This window comes from Gymnoscopelus braueri, assembly GCF_963280865.1.
Source record: "Gymnoscopelus braueri genome assembly, chromosome: 23".
Lineage (NCBI taxonomy): Eukaryota > Metazoa > Chordata > Actinopteri > Myctophiformes > Myctophidae > Gymnoscopelus > Gymnoscopelus braueri.
In genome coordinates this window covers 42,267,730-42,282,377 of record NC_137625.1, presented here as the reverse complement: position 1 = coordinate 42,282,377, position 14,648 = coordinate 42,267,730, and positions in this window count along the sequence as shown.

The following is a 14,648-nucleotide window of genomic DNA, read 5'->3' as shown; positions in this document are numbered from 1 at the left end:
GCTAGATACAGAGGGCTAGAGAGAGAGAGAGAGAGAGAGAGAGAGAGACATGGGATAGAGAGAGAGAGAGAGAGAGAGAGAGAGAGAGAGAGAGAGAGAGAGAGAGAGAGAGAGAGAGAGAGAGTTACTGTAGTAAACAGAGTTAAAGTTGCGTTCCATCTGCAGCATCATTCTTATTACATGACATCTGTGCAGTCTCCATAACAACTGAACGTGTCCCCCCCCCCCCCCCCCGTCCCCAGCTATGTGTGATGGTGTGTGCCAAAACGGGGGCTCCTGCGTGTCTCCAGACATCTGCATCTGCCAGCAGGGCTACACAGGGAGGAGGTGTGAGTCAGGTAAGCCTCCCGTGCCACTTCCCCTTTGCGCTGCCCACTGCTGGCCAATAATTCATTTGGATAACACTTCTACGCCTGCCCAAGAGAAATACAGCCCACACTGTACAAAATAAATCCTGCGTGGTGCGCTCAGCAGAGCCAGCTAAGCAGCCATCTGCTGGGTGAAGCAGACAGGTCATTTTCCCCCACCCATCGAGGATTTATTTTACTCTGTTGGGCACAATAGCGTTAAAGGCTCAACAAAGGTGTTTAGAATGCGACTCTCTGTGCTGTTGAGCTCTTTGCAGATGAGATGAGACTTTACAAAGACCTTTGTTGTGGAACTGGGTGAGTTGGGGGGGGGGGGGGGGGGGGGGGCAGGCTTTCCCTGGGCAGATGTAGTCATTTCTACTCCCTGCTCCTTCCACTGAATTGCTCATTACTCTATTGGAAGACAAATAAATAGCAGGACAGGGTCTGTAAACTGCCGATACAGACCAGCAGAGAGCTCAAAGCACATCACAGATATTGAGAGAGACATTTATCAGAACCGTTTCAAATGCGCTGTGTTCTTACAGTCAACCCTACAGTCAGGGTGTCTGCGGGTGTCCGTCTTTAAAAAGCCTTACATTCATATTGATTTAAAAAAGGCAGTGAAGGGATTAAATTGCATTAAATTCATTTTTGAAAGGTCTCAAATATATCTTTTTTCTGAGGCGATGTAATCCCAATATGACTATATGACTATAACTGAATTTTGCCAAGATACATTTAAAGAAAAGTAAATATCTAATAATATAGCATACACTGGTTTATTGAATACCATAACGACTTCTGTGAGCTTCATTCTTGACAGTATTCCATGTTAAATGGAGTAGAGCGTATTTTAAAAACTTTTCATTGTTTATTTTCCTTGGTAAATTTGGTCTTAAAGAAGGCAATTTACGCAAATCTTTGAATATATGTTTTAAAGTGAACATTTGTAACTCAAATCTTTGCTTCTGGGGGGATTCTACAAGGCGCCAATAAAAATGTCTAAAATCTTAAATTCAAGTTCCTGATACAGTACGTGCAGGCTCTCTGCCTACAGTACAATTGATTGTACACATTAAAAAACACGCACAACTTGATTCATGGTGAGAATTGGCCAGACTTACTCCAAGTGGCGTTAAAAATGCAGCGCTCAGTGCCATGATGTAAATGAGAGAAATAGACTGCAAAGCTTCCCTGGGGGATACTGCACGTTTCAAATGACTAAGCTGCTTTATTTTTATGCATGCAGAACGCTGACTTTATAATGCATTTCTATCCACTTAATACGCTATCCTCAACACAGGTTGTCGTGAAAATCCCCTTTTTAAGGAATCAATTACAGAGGGTTTATATGGTTGCTGTCGAGGGGCAGAAACCTCATATCTCCATGTTTAATTTTTTTTAAAAGTTTTTCATCATACAAGTGTGTCACGCAAACATTGTGAAAATAGCACATCTACAAGCTCACAGCTATTTTCTAATGTTTTTTTTTTCTTCTAAATAATTTAAAAAAAGGAATGGTTTTGGACATACAAGGTTTCCGCCCGACAGCATCGATATGTAAAATACTCCTTTAACCCTTTAAGACCGGGAACGCATCTGTGTGTCATTTTCCGATCTCTTTGGGCTTTTCCAAAATAGCAGATCTACAAGCTCATAGCGCGGCACCGAGTGCCGCGCTACGAGCTTGTAGATCTGCTATTTTTGAAAGAATAGTGAAAATATGTGCGAATCTTTGAATATATATATTTTTTTAAAGCGAACATTTGTATCTCAAATCTTTGCTTTTGGGGGATTCTACAAATGTCTTCTAAATCTTGAACAGTTTAAAAAAAGAAACTTATGCTGCTATAATATCAGTGGTGCTTAAAACCTTTTTCACGTCAAGGACCACCCAAAATGATAGGTATTTGGCCGCGGACCCCCATCTCAAGATATTTTGTTCCCCCCAGAAGCAAAGATTTGAGTTATAGACGTTTGCTTTTAAAAAAAACATATATTCAAAGATTTTCACACATTTCGCTATGAGCTTGTATATCTGCTATTTTTGAATAGCCAAAGAAATAAAAAAATGACACAGATGCTTTACCGGTCTTAATGGATTAAACAGCCCCTGTATGTGTGATTATAGGGTGGTTTTCCAGAGGCAGGTGTCTGCTCCCCCTATAGCTGTCACAGCCAGGAGCTCTGCATGGAGAGAACTCCCCCGATACGACCAAGTGTAGGAAAAACTGCATGTCAGCAACCGCAGCAACTTTTTCCACTGGCTAAAGTTATAGCTTATACGATAATAAATAGTCATCAAATTAGTGATAAAACTGTATTTTTTATACAGTAGCACATTTCCCAAAACAAGTTTTATGAAGTGCTTTGCAGGGTAAAAGCGACAAATAACAGGAATCGTGAAAGTGTTGATTGTAAAAACGTAGCATCCATCAATGAAACAGTAAAACCTTGGGGTTTGAATACACTGCAGTGCATCTGAATTCAATGGTGTAAAGTACATTTACTGAAGTATGTACTTAAGTACAATTTTGAGGTTGTTTTACTTTACTGGAGTATTTCAAATGTTCTGTACTTTTACTTTTACTCCACATCTCAGAGGCAAATATTGTACTTTTACTCCACTACAATTATTTGAAAACTTTAGTTACTAGTTACTTTGTAGATTTGTATTATTATTACAAAACATTAACCACTTCAGCCCTATTTACATTTCAGCCATTTGAAAATAGCAGATCTACAAGCGTGACGCATTGTGAGCTTGTAGATCTGCTATTTTCAAAAGATTTTTATCGATTTCATGTTTGAAAACTTGTGAAATGGTACATTCTGCATAATGTGTACTTTCTACTTTTGGTACTTTAAGTACATTTTAATGCCTATACTTTTGTACTTTTACTCAAATACGTTTTGAATGCCGGACTTTTACTTGTAACAGAGTATTTCTACATTGCAGTATTGATAGTTTTACTTAAGTAAAAAAAAAAACTTTTTCCTCTGAATTTGTCCAGCACAATACAAACACAATTGGCCCGTGTTCAGGGGAGGGAATGTTGGGCGGGAGAAGTAGGACAGTCATCCCGGTGGGGGCTCCTCACTGGCAGATGAGCCTTTGATGAGACTTTTAGAACCGGCGGTGAGCATAGGCCATTAATGAGAGCGAGGACCTGACTTTGAGTTTGACTCCCATGTTGTCTCTCCTCTCTCTGCCAAGGGTTTGTCCGTCTCTCTCTCTATATACTCTCCTCATGCATACAACACAATGCCAAAAAATATACAAATCTAGAAATGTGTGCGCTGTTGGCACTCTGGTGCAACTTCCCACCATCAGCTCTGTAAGATGAGGAGGCCATTTTTCTGGATCACACACACATACACACACGCTCGTTGTTACTCACATTTACATGTGGAAGCTGCCCAGTACAACAACTGTTTTACTGTTGGCCTGTGAGAGCACCTCCTCTGGACCAGTTGGCAGGTTAAGTGCCTTGCTCAACGGCATCACGACGGTGCCTCTTCAAGGAGCGGAGAGTGCTTCTCGTACTTTCCCCACCTTACAGTAGTTTGAAGTGGTTTGGTCTGGTTTTAGACTCTGCAGGTGTTGATGCAGAGAGGAGAGGAGAGGAGAGGAGAGGAGAGGAGAGGAGAGGAGAGGAGAGGAGAGGAGAGGAGAGGAGAGGAGAGGAGAGGAGAGGTGGAGAGGTGGAGAGGAGAGGTGGAGAGGAGAGGAGTACTCCTTGTCACTATCCCCTTCCACATTCTAACAAGGCATCTGTGGAGCCAGCAGCATAGCTCAGCAACTTTAACTGCTTTACTCTCTCTGTATCTATCCCTCCGTCTCATTCTCTTTCTTACCTCTCCGCCCTCTCTCTCTCTGTCTCTCTCTCTCTCGATCTGCCTGTCTTGCTCCGTTTAACTCCCTCTCTCATGCTTGCTTTCTCTGTCTTTTACTTAGTCACACGTAGAAACACCCACGAACATACAATAATAACACATGCCTGTGCTGTGGTGTGTGTGTGTGTGTGTGTGTGTGTGTGTGTGTGTGTGTGTGTGTGTGTGTGTGCGTGTGCGTGCGTGCGTGCGTGCGTGTGCGTGTGCTTGCGCTAGCGCGTGCGTTTGTGTTTGTGCCGCGTCCGTAGTTTGGCTTCCTGATTGACTCTTTGCTTTACTATCTAACAGCAATGTTTAGAAATGCTGCCAACATGGACTGGTGCACTGACATCTCTATCCTGCACGCGCACACGGGCGCGCGTGTCTATTTTTGTTCTCGTGAGAACTTGGTAGAAAGATGAGGAAAGAAGTACGAGGAAGAGTGTGTGTGTGTGTGTGTGTGTGTGTGTGTGTGTGTGTGTGTGTGTGTGTGTGTGTGTGTGTGTGTGTGTGTGTGTGTGTGTGTGTGTGTGTGTGTGTGTGTGTGTGTGTGTGTGTGTGTGTGTGTGTGTGTGTGTGTGTGTGTGTTTTCATCTCTATGGGGAAATTAAAGTGGATGAAGGTCTTGTGTGTACAGTAAACAAATTGAGTCAACTCTCCCCCCACCTTTTCTTCCAATCGCTCAGACACTGAAGTGGTGTGTCCGTCTCTCTAATCCCCCCTCAACACACACACACACACACACACACACACACACACACACACACACACACACACAACAGGGACGTTTTGTTCATAATGAATAAAACCCATGTCTCTTTGTATGCTGGGTCTCCTCCAACACCTTCAGTCACTTTGTCTCAGACACTCCCTCTGCTCCAAATGACAGTAAGGTAGCTCCACACCCATTAGTCTCGCCAGATGGCCGTGTTGGCAGGTTAACCCGTTAAGACCGGGACACGCATCTGTGTCATTTTTCAGATTTTCTTTGGCTATTCAAAAATAGCAGAGGCAATAGCAGAGGCATAGCGTGGCTATCTTGAAAATGTGTGCAAATCTTTAGTTTGAATATATATCTATTTTTTTAAAGCAAACATTTGTAACTCAAATCTTTGCTTCTGGGGGATTCTACAAATGTCTTCAGTTCTTTTAGAAAAAACGTACAGTATGTATCAGTGGTTCTCAAACTTTTTTCATGTCAAGGACCCCCAAAATGATATGTATTTGTCGGCGGACCCCCATCTCAAAATATGTTGTTCCAGGGACCCCCCAGAAGCAAAGATTTGAGTTACAAATGTTCGCTTTAAAAATATATATATTCAAAGTTTTTCACACATTTTCACGATTTTTCAAAAATAGCAGATCTACAAGCTTCTAGATCTATGCGCTTGTATATCTGCTATTTTTGAATAGTCAAAGTATAAAATAATGGTTTAAGTGGTTACACATGATGCGTTGCTGGTTTTAATGGGTTAAAAGGGAGACATCGTATTAGATGTCCACACACAGTGGCGATAAGATTCGGTTCGGAATGCGTGGAATTGCTTTTTCTTTGGTCCGTATCGATCATGTTCATATCACACAAAGCTGTACGAGTTTCAGATGAAAAGAAGCCGGCCTTCTCTCTGTCTTTGCGCGACGGAAGAAAATGTTAATTTGCCGTCTTTCATTTTTCTTTGACTTTGTCGATAAGGGCCTTTTGCTTTCATGCCTTGAAATACCCAAAGGGATTTATTCTCCCCTTTGTACGAGCCAGTCTATTGAGGATCCTCACGAGGGGTCCAATTATGTGCGGTTTGCAGGGAGGGATATTTTCACATTCATGAAGGCGTCGAGGAGGCATATTGTCTGTATAGCTGCAAGTTAATGTTTTAGGGGCATAGCTGGAGTAAAGTTAACTCTTTCACTGCCAGGAATTAATTCGTTAATTTGTCCGTCTCCGGTCCCCTTGCCAGCGAAAACACGCGATTTTACTGTAGCTTTTGAAAAGTCATGGAATATTCTCTGTGACTTCCGTCCTCACGGAGATCGGCTAAATTGGCTGGTCGCGATCCTCCATTCCAGAGCTGTGGCCGCTTTAATGTGGCTTGTTTTTTGAAAAACTGCAGAAAAACAACAGAAAGCAGAGAAGATTTTACTTTTATGAATCCAAATCGCTAAATTATTTTAAAAAGTAATATGTTATAATACTGTTTTTGATATTTGAACACTGAGGAATTTCATTGTGTACACGGTATATGAGCCCCCCATTTGCCTGCTTTGTTTATTTTTGCAATCATGCTCAGAAATCTGCAATATTGACGACGAAATTGGATTGTTTCCCCCAGAGTTGGTAATTTTTTCCCCCATCTTTCAATCTCTCCTCCTTTATAACAAGCCATGCAGCATCCGGAAATTCCTCACCCAGATAATAGTGCCTATTCAGGGAACAACTCATGCATGTTAATGCCCTCTGGCCAGTTCCTATACCATATTTCCTGGAGTAATTGTTCTTCACCTTTCCACTCTGTCTGTGTGGAGGACAACTCTGAGTACACTTATAGGACGTCAACCTTTGGGGGAAATCATAGCTGGCTGCACAGTGAAATCCAGAGTGTTCATTTAAAGTTGCAATCCAGAACTTATCCTACATGTATTTAAGGAAACCTCTGTGAACAGAACAAGCCCCCAGAACCTAGTGGTTGCATTGAAGCGCATTGGACATGCTGGCCATTCATAGGTACTGCAGCTTAAACGGATGGGGCCACTGCACAATGTACGAGCGTTTCGACCACAAGCTTGCGCACGGCCGGGCCGCGCATCTCTGTGACGTAAAACGCGTCACTTCTGTGACACAGAACGTATCACAGTGGCCCCAAATAGGCTACGCCCATCACACTTTCCAACCCGGAAGAAGGGGTGATTTCGCCTCATGCGCTGGGTGAGCAACTCAATGCAAGTGTATGGGAGGCGATATCTGGTGCCCTCTCTATTATTTTTAACTCTATGGAACAGAACCTGTCTGTACTGCCCGGTTCTGGCTGGAGAATTGATCTGAATTTGCACACTGCCTTGGCCATTGGCATATGTACCAAATAACGACGCCCGTTTTTCACTATACCACAAATACTTTGAGTGTGCAAGGACGGGTATGGGTATGGACTAGTTTTAATAAATAAAACGTTGTTTTAACCATTCTGTATGGTGTTTTAATACAATATAACTAGCACATCTGTATGGTAGAATATGTTGATACAATATAACTAGCACATCTGTATGGTAGAATATGTTGATACAATATAACTAGCACATCTGTATGGTAGAATATGTTGATACAATATAACTAGCACATCTGTATGGTAGAATATGTTGATACAATATAACTAGTAGCCTACATCTGTATGGAGTATGATGACAATATAACTAGTAGTACATCTACAGTGGTTGGAGGTGCGGTCTCCCTACTCTTCCATTGACAAATGTAGACCCTTGTGTCGGGTAGGACACCTACTGGTTGACAACTAGTACTGCCTGAAGCTGAAGGATCCTGTCTTGAAGAGCGGTCAAAATTTGGTCTCTCGAGCGGGAGACCCGGTTCGAATCCCGAGCAGGACATAAAAGCTTTAACTTTGAAGGAAGTGTGAAAATGGGCCAAGATTATCCTCACCACTCGGCTTGTGGCCAGCGTTGCCAGATTTTGCGAGAGAAGCAAGTACTTGAGTACAGTACTTGAGTAAATGTATCAAGTTGCTTTTTTGTCGCGTGGAACATGTTACACCTAGTACATTTCACTGCTCGTACCTGTATGAGTGAGTGACAAATACAACCTCTAAAAAAAATTGTGTGTGTGTGTGTGCGTGTGCGTGTGCCTGCGTGCGTGCGTGCGTGCGTGTGCCCAGAATATTGAGCAGTATTACCCAAGGGTAATATGTCTTGTCTTGAACACACACACACACACACACACGCACACACACAGACACACACACACACACACACACACACACACACACACACACACACACACACACACACACACACACACACACACACACACACACACAGACACACACACACACACACACACACACACACACACACACGTTTAAATGTCAAGTGCCACATAATTATATGTATACCAGATGCCTATCTGAAAGTACACACATTGCACCGCTGATAATGTCTTCATTATTGCTATGGGTTCATAACAACAGGAGACCCCCCGATCATCAGTCACAACCAAACAGCCCTCCAGGGTTTTCATTTGTAATATTATCCACTGCAAATGAATGTAAGGTAGGGATGATTATCCTCGCTGTCGGGTGGAAACCTGGGTTCCTGTGGATGTACAATGTAGTTATGATTTAGTCTTAAGCTCTTTCATTTCATTGGTTAAATATATACAAAACCCACAGACAGACTTAACCTTTTTCACTTTAAAAAAATAACAAAAATAGCCAATCCACCAGCTCACAACACGTCATATGCAGGCGTGTTGTGAGCTTGTAGATCGGCTAATTCCGCTACATATGCACGACACACGGGGGGGGGGGGGAACACGTAAAAAGTTTAAATATGGAGATACGATGTTTCTGCCCGCCTGAGACGATATGATATAATAGGATGAATTGTAATCCTGGGCTGCAGTTTGTCTTAATGTTCCCTCTAACGAGAGGCGAGAGGCAGCCGTGCGCGGCCAATTACACACAGCCTGCTGGATATAACAAGGCACTCGCATCACGCCTCATAAAGTTCACTGGTAGTGATGTAGGATGTCGTTTTGCATTCTGAATTTTTATGACGCTCGTACGAAGAGCAGCTTGGAAGGAACGGCCATGCACAGCAGCAGTGGTGGCAGAAGTACTCATATATTTTACTTAAGTAATAGTAACACCACAATATAAAAATACTCTGTTACAAGTAAAAGGCGTGCATGTGTTCAAAATGTTATAGGCTACTTGAGTAAAAGTACAAAAGTAATGGCATCAAAATAAAAGTAAAAGTACTAAAATGTTTGAAAATAGCAAATCTACAAGCTCACAACGCGTCGTATCGCGACGTGTTGTGAGCTTGTAGATCGGCTATTTTCAAATAGCCTACAGTATGTATGTATAGAATAGGGCTAAAGTGGTTAATGTATGTTTTATAATATAATAATCTATATATGCAAAGTAACTAGTAACTAAAGTTTTCAAATAATCGTAGTGGAGTAAAAGTACAGTATTTGCCTCTGAGACGTAGTGGAGTAGAAGTAAAATTCCTGAAAATTGGAAATACTCCAGTAAAGTAAAAATACCTCAAAATTGTACCTAAGTACAGTACTTGAGAACAATTACTTAGTTACTTTACACCACTGCACAGCAGCACGTTGTCGCACTGGGACTGCAGCTTTTAGGCTTTTTTATTTGTATTGATTGAATACTTTATTATTCAGAAATGTAAAACAGCACGAGGTACAGTCAGACATTTAGGCTAAAAGAAAAGTCCTGGGGACCTGTTGCCATTGTGGTCCTACTGTATGTATTCAATTCATCGACATAGCATAAAAATGACACAAAAATACATCATCATCAACAAATATAAAACACGTACAAAGGAGAAAAGGGGAATGCATATCAAACTGAAATTGAAATTCGAACGGTTGAGAATAATTGCCCAAGGGGTCCCCGTGACCAGGAGACTCCACATGCATCCATTTGGTTCTTTGATATACAACAGAACGGGTTCTGTCCGTTTTGGTAGCGTTTCGTTAAGCTGATCACATCATTCTAACGTTCCCAGTTCGATCTTAAAAAACTTTAATAATAATGAGTAGGCTACAGCAGTGCCTATCCTTACCATCAGCCTATTTTATTCCTGTTTTCAAAGAGGTTTCTTTTCCCAATTATATCCTATATACTTCCTGGGTGTGTGTTCTATGTTTTTTTATGTATTTTTATTATCATTAGTGTGATGGTATGAGTTGGCTCCAGTGGTTTAGAAGGCAGCTGGAAAAGCGTATATAGTAGCAGAGCTCATTGACAGTCAATGAGGCACAGCGGGGGGGTTTGGGGGAGAGGAGAGAGAGAGAGAGAGAGAGAGAGAGAGAGAGAGAGAGAGAGAGAGAGAGAGAGAGAGAGAGAGAGAGAGAGAGAGAGAGAGAGAGAGAGAGAGAGAGAGAGAGAGAGAGAGAGAGAGAGAGAGAGAGAGAGAGAGAGAGAGAGAGAGAGAGAGAGAGAGAGAGAGAGAGAGATAGGGAAGGGGAGAACAAGAAGTGATGGACAGTGGAGGAGGGCAGGAAAAGAACAAAGGGACGAGACTGAGAGAAACGGTAAACGTGAGATTAGTGTGAAGATAGACAGGAAAGGATACTGGCGTGTGTGCGTGTGTGCGTGTGTGCGTGTGTGCGTGCGTGCGTGTGTGTGTGTGCGTGCGTGCGTGCGTGCGTGCGTGCGTGTGTGTGTGTACTTGTATTACTATACTCGTATAGTACAAGTATAGTAGCATTTGAAAAACCAGCCTGATCTCACAGAACACGGTGAAATAGCACCGATTGACAATTCCGTAGATAGACGACTAGAAAACCCGAAAAGCCACTGTGAAATAACATGGGTTGCAACCCGGAAGCAGAACAGTCCCCACAACATGATTTACAATTCTGTGCCTATGGCTGACAGGCGGGGATAAAGTTGTCCCCCCACCCGGAGGTGTGGGGGGCCCCCGCCGGAACAGAGACGTAGCAAATTTATTAAGAATTCATTTATATTTGCGTGGCGACGACGGTCACTGGACGGGTGTAACTGCGCGCTGCGCCGCGCTGGGGGGGGGGGGGGGTGATCACACAGCTGAGCTAGCTAGTAATCAAAGGGTGCGTTCGGAAATTGCGCCCCATGCGGAAATTGCGCCCCATGCGGAAATTGCGCCCCATGCACGTGCACTTCGCTCGCGTGCATGGGGCATGGGGGGGGGCCAATTTCGAAAAACCTGTCCCCCCACCCAAGAATCCTGTCATCGGCCCTGCCTATCGGTACATAACACGGACGGCGCTGAGTAGGCTCAAGAGAACGTCGCAACGTTTGGCACGGCAACTCGCTCGGTTGTGCCTTACGTGGCTCCAGTTCGCTTGAGACTGCGCGCCCATACCCTAGGTGGGGTTGGCGAAAGGGCCTCTCTGTGTGGAGTTTGCATGTTCGTGTCCCCTAGGGTAGGTATACCCTCACAAAAACATGCAGTAATCCTGGTCTCTATACTGCCTCCCTCTGGTCAGCCTGATGGAGGGGAAAGGAACTGGTTGGAATAACGTGTTCCGTCCACACGCTACGTCCTACCGGGGAAACTCCCCTCTGTCGGGTGATAAGAAGGCCTGTTAGCCCTCATGCATTGAAGGAGGCATGAGCTCGGCTCTGGATTCTCCCTAGGTTGGCAGAGGGAGTGTAGTGCCCAGGATTACTTCGACAATTGGCACTGGGTGAAAAAATTGGGTTACAAAATCACGAAAAGAAAAAAAAAGGGGGGGAAAATAGACTGCGCGCCTGGTCTAAAACGTAACAAAGTCAATGGATGGGAGACGAGGCGGTTATGCACGGCTATTCAGGTTTTTTAGTTGTCTATATACAGTACGGAATGTCAATCCGTGCTATTTCACCGTGTTGTGTGAGATCGGGTTGGAAAAATTGTTAGGACAAGTTTCCTGGTCCTCACAAGATAAGAGTTTTTTTTTTGTCTTATTTTTTGTGTTAGGCTTAGAGACATTTAGAGGTTAATGATTTTAGGGTTATTATGCCATTTATATTTAGTTGACGCTGGTGTAGAAAAAACGTGTGTGTGGAGAGAGAGTATAGCCTGGGATCATTACCATTTTCGGGTTTCTGATCCAGTCTGAGCGGAAATAACTTTACGTCCAGTGGTGGAAAGTAACTAAGTACTGTACATTTACTCAAGTACTGTACTTAAGTACAATTTTGTGATGCTTTTACTTTACTGGAGTATTTCCAATTGTCTGTGCTTTTACTTCTACTCCACTACATCTCAGAGGCAAATATTGTACTTTTACTCCACTACAATTATTTGAAAACTTTAGTTAGTTACTTTGCAGATATAAATTATTACATTATAAAACATACATTAACCACTTTAGCCCTATTTTATACCTAGGCTATTTAAAAATAGCAGATCTACAGTACAAGCTCACGTGAGCTAGCCTCGCGTGGCCAGACAATATCACACGACACACTTCGTGGATATTAGTCTGGTCCCTATCAACGATAGTTTTTTTTCCAAGGGGCGGTTACAAAAAGATCCAAATGGACTCTATTGGTTAGACCTAAACCAATCATAGCAGTGCTTCCTTGTACGAACCAATCAGAGCAGTGCTTCCTTGTACGTCATTGCTCCAAATAAGGTGATAAACCCGCCCACATTTGGATACTGGGCCTGATTGGTCCCTCACGACTTCGGAGGGAGAGAAATAAAATCTCTATTGAGGGGGGCCATACCTAATCTGCTGAGGGCTAAAGTGCGATGCAATTTTGCAAAGGCAGATTCGTCTGGAACCAGGCTACACGTGAGCTCTTGTGAGCTTGTAAATTGGCTATTTTCAAACGTTTTAGTACTTTTACTTTTGGTACTAAGTACGAGTATTTCCACATTGCAGTATTGATACTTTTACTAAGTAAGTAGTAAAAGTAAGAGAGAGAGAGAGAGAGAGAGAGAGGGAGGGGGAGGGGGAGGGGTTGGCGGGGGAGAGAGGAGGGGGGACGGGGGGAGAGAGAAGGAGTCAGAGAAAGGGGAAAGAGAGACATCCAGAGGAGAGAGGACGAGAAGTGATGACGTGGTCATAAGACCTCGAAAGAAACAAATGAGACAAAGACGTTTTTTTTTTTTTTTACATTAAGAGAGAGAGAGAAGAGGGGAGATGAAGAGTGAAAGCTGAAGTGAAGGATGGAGGGAGGGAGGTGTGCACTGCAAGAGAGAAAAGAGATAAGCAAAGGACAACAAGTAAAAGACCGTTGAATGCTGTGAAGGCTCACTGGATGAATATATCAAGTGAATAGCTTCAAGTTTTCAACAAAGGACTAGAGAGGTGTGTGTGTCGTGTGTGTGTGTGTGTGTGTGTGTGTGTGTGTGTGTGTGTGTGTGTGTGTGTGTGTGTGTGTGTGTGTGTGTGGTGTGCGTGTGCGTGCGTGCAAGCGATGGAAAAAGTATTCACAATGTTTTTCTTAAGTGAAAAGTATCAATACTGCAATGTAGAAGTTCTCTGTTACAAGTAAAAGTCCAGAATAAAAAAAAATCTTGAGTAAAAGTACAAAAATATTGGTATCAAAATGTACTTATAGTACCAAAAGTAAAGGTACTCATTGTATAATGTCACAAGTTTAAAAAAGAAAAAAAACATTTGAAAATAGCAGATCTACAAGCTCACAGTGCGTCGCGACGAGCTGGTAGATTGGCTATTTTCAAATGTCGCGAAATATATATATTGTATATATGTTTGTAATATATATAAAAAATAATCTAAATCTACAAAGTAACTAGTATCTAAAGTTTTCAAATAATTGTAGTGGAAGCTAAAAGTACAAATATTTGCCTCTGAGATGTAGTGGAGTAGAAGTAAAAGCTACTGAAAATTGGAAATACTCCAGTAAAGTACAAAAAAATACCTCAAAACAGTACTTGAGTAAATGTAGTGTACTTAGTTACTTTTCACCACTGTGTGTGCGTGTGTGTGTGTGTGTTTGGTGCGTGCGTGTGTGTGTGTGGTGTTGTGTGTGTGTGTGTGTGTGTGTGTGTGTGTGTGTGTGTGTGTGTGCCGTGAGTGTGTGTGTGTGTGTGTGTGTGTGTGTGTGCGTGTGCGTACGTGTGTGTGTGTGTGTGTGTGTGTGTGGACTGCATGTTTGTGTCAGTGTGTCTATCAAAGAGCAAGTTAATTGAATCGACTCCAAACGCCCCGTTTTGTCCTTATAACTGAAAAATGCTTTCCCCAAGGTTAAATGTGCCCAACACAGACTTAATACAAATATACGTTCCATCTCTATAATTCACCTGTATTTCAAAAGCCTGTTGGCGGCTCAGTAAAGATGATTAATGCATGATGATTTATAACAGCCAATATACCAAAAGGCCAGGCCATAAAAAATGCATTGATGTGTGTCTATAGAGATGGCTGGTTGGTTAGTGGTGGAGATTGAATCTCGCTGCAACATCTCTCTCTCTCTCTCTCATCTCATCTCTCTCTATCTCTCTCGTCTCTCTCTCAGCAGATATAGCAGATATACAAGCTCATACAAGCTTGTATATCTGCTACAAGCTCATAGCGCGGCACGCCGCGCTATGAGCTTGTAGATCTGATATTTTAGAACAATCGTGCAAATGTGTGCAAATATTTTAATATATGTATATTTTTAAAGCGAACATTTGTGTGTGTGTGTGTGTGTGTGTGTGTGTGTGTGTGTGTGTGTGTGTGTGTGTGTG